Source organism: Sinocyclocheilus anshuiensis, unplaced genomic scaffold (genome assembly GCF_001515605.1).
Source record: "Sinocyclocheilus anshuiensis isolate Anshui unplaced genomic scaffold, SAMN03320099.WGS_v1.1 scaffold1895, whole genome shotgun sequence".
NCBI lineage: Eukaryota > Metazoa > Chordata > Actinopteri > Cypriniformes > Cyprinidae > Sinocyclocheilus > Sinocyclocheilus anshuiensis.
The window spans coordinates 379,163-382,479 of record NW_015549974.1 but is presented as its reverse complement, the minus strand read 5'-3'; positions in this window follow the sequence as shown (position 1 = coordinate 382,479).

The window sequence follows — 3,317 nt, the reverse complement described above, 5'->3', positions numbered from 1 at the left end:
TGTAAAGGAAACAGTTTTTTGTAAGCAAGATTATCTCCTCTGTAATAAAAAAAAAAAAAAAGACCTCAACAATCATCTTGTCACGGGGTTGTGGTTGTAGAGAATGCGCACGACGAAGGAGTAGGAGTAAAGGAGTCTTTTTAATAAGCATCAACCACGTAAATCATTGAAAAATAACATTAATCCAAGACAAAGAAATCGACAGAAACTGAGGGCTTATGAAGACAGGAAACCTAAGGAGCAAACGAGATGATTAACACAACACAGGTGATCTAAATGAACGAAGATTAACTAATTACGAGAACAGGAAACAGGAATTAGACCAAATTGGGGCAAACAGAAACTAAACGGAAACACACACACTTGACAGATCGCCCCCCTCCTGGATGGCGCGTCCCGCGCCGTAACAGTACCATCGGGGAGGGGGGGGTGGGCGCAGGGCGGAGACGAGGAGAGCCTCCAGGGCGGATCAGGAAGCCATGGCGGAGCAGACAGTTCAGGGAGCCATGGCGGAGCAGGGAGCTCAGGAGGCCATGGCGGATCAGGGGACTCAGGAGGCCATGACGGATCAGGGGACTCAGGAGGTCATGGTGGATCCTCCGTGGCCTTAGCTGGCTCGGCCACGGGTATATGCCCCCCCAATAAAATGTTCTTGGGGAAATCTAGGAATCCTGGGGAGCGCTCTGGAGGAGCGGGCACTTGAGGGCGCTTACTAGGCACGGACACTGGAGGGCGCTTTCGAGGAGCGGGCACTGGAGGAGCGGAGTTCGCTAACACAGAGGGCTCAGGGGATGAAGGAGGGCTGGACGGGACCAGCGGAGACTCAGGAAACGAAGGAGAGTTTTTTGGAGCGAACTCTGGTGAGAGGATAGGGGCAGAGAACTCGGGAGGTAGTGCCATGTCCAAAAGCGCTGAGAGGCCAGCGGCCGGCGGGCTTGACTGCGGGCTGGTTCTGGTTGTAGAGAATGCGCATGACGAATGAGTAGGAGTAAAGATGTCTTTTTAATCAGCATCAACCACGTAAATCATTGAAAAATAACATTAATCCAAGACAAAGAAATCAACAGAAACTGAGGGCTTATGAAGAAAGGAAACCTAAGGAGCAAACGAGATGATTAACACAACACAGGTGATCTAAATGAATGAAGATTAACTAATTACGAGAACAGGAAACAGGAATTAGACCAAATTGGGGCAAACAGAAACTAAACGGAAACACACACGTGAAACATCTTGCGTCTGGATGTTATGCCATGGTATGATGAACATAAATCTACACATATGATTATCAAAAAAGTGTATTGCTACTATTTATTTGATATTGCGTAAAATAAAATATATTACCATTCAAAAGGGAATCAATGCTTTTATTCAGCTATGATGTATTAAATTAAGCAAAAGTGACTGAAAATGCATTTATAATGTTACAAAAGATTTCTATGTTAAATAAATGCTGTTCATTTGAATTTATATTAAAATGGATTTTAATAACACAACGATGTTCGGTTCGATCTACACTTCTTGTATGTGCATTCTTCCGTGCCTTGTGTTACAGTACTTTTCATTGCAAAACAATGAAGTCTGATTCTCAAGCAGTTGACTTATATGAGCTGGTTCTTTGTAATGAATCAAAAACAGTGTTAACTGAGAAGTCTGTTAGTCTCTAGTTAATCTCTATTATGAACTGGTTCTTTTTAGTGAATTTAAAAAACAGTTATGAATCAGTTTAAACAGTTTCTGAGTTTATCTAAATCACTCGCTGAACTGCAAGTCATTCATTTCATCACGCCTTAATCCTCGAATCAGGAACTGATGTTTATGTGTTATTATAGGGCCCTATGAAATTGTTTTTATGTTTCCCCCCAAATTCTCTTTTTTTCCCCTTTCTTTTTTTCTAGATTTTGATTTAATATTTTATGTTTTAATAATTAAAAGCATGTCTAATTAATTGAATTCATGAAACATTAACAATTTAGTTAATGGTTTGTTGTAATTTTTATTAATTAATATATTTATACATTTTTTTTTTCTGGATTCTGTGTTTTATGATTTAATGCAAATTTATCATCAAAAACTGTGCTAATCAATAAATTCTTAAAATGTTTATAATATAATCAATCTTGTAAATTGTAATTAAATGAAAATACTACAAATTCCTTTACAATAAAACATATACAGTGGGTACGGAAAGTATTCAGGCCCCCTTAAATTTTTCACTCTTTGTTATATTGCAGCCATTTGCTAAAATCATTTAAGTTAATTTTTTTTCCTCATTAATGTACACACAGCACCCCATATTGACAGAAAAACACAGAATTGTTGACATTTTTGCAGATTTATTAAAAAAGAAAAACTGAAATATCACATGGTCCTAAGTATTCAGACCCTTTGCTGTGACACTCATATATTTAACTCAGGTGCTGTCCATTTCTTCTGATCATCCTTGAGATGGTTCTACACCTTCATTTGAGTCCAGCTGTGTTTGATTATACTGATTGGACTTGATTAGGAAAGCCACACACCTGTCTATATAAGACCTTACAGCTCACAGTGCATGTCAGAGCAAATGAGAATCATGAGGTCAAAGGAACTGCCTGAAGAGCTCAGAGACAGAACTGTGGCAAGGCACAGATCTGGCCAAGGTTACAAAAAAATTTCTGCTGCACTTAAGGTTCCTAAGAGCACAGTGGCCTCCATAATCCTCAAATGGAAGACGTTTGGGACGACCAGAACCCTTCCTAGAGCTGGCCGTCCGACCAAACTGAGCTATCGGGGGAGAAGAACCTTGGTGAGAGAGGTAAAGAAGAACACAAAGATCACTGTGGCTGAGCTCCAAAGATGCAGTCGGGAGATGGGAGAAAATTGTAGAAAGTCAACCATCACTGCAGCCCCCCACCAGTCGGGGCTTTAGGGCAGAGTGGCCCGACGGAAGCCTCTCCTCAGTGCAAAACACATGAAAGCCCGCATGGAGTTTACTAAAAAACACCTGAAGGACTCCAAGACGGTGAGAAATAAGATTCTCTGGTCTAATGAGACCAAGATAGAACTTTTTGGCATTAATTCTAAGCGGTATGTGTGGAGAAAAACAGGCACTGCTCATCACCTGTCCAATACAATCCCAACAGTGAAGCATGGTGGTGGCAGCACCATGCTGTGGGGGTGTTTTTCAGCTGCAGGAACAGGACGACTGGTTGCAATCGAGGGAAAGATGAATAGATGAGGAAATCCCAAGTACAGGGATATCCTGGACGAAAACCTCCAGAGTGCTCAGGACCTCAGACTGGACCGAAGGTTTACCTTCCAACAAGACAATGACC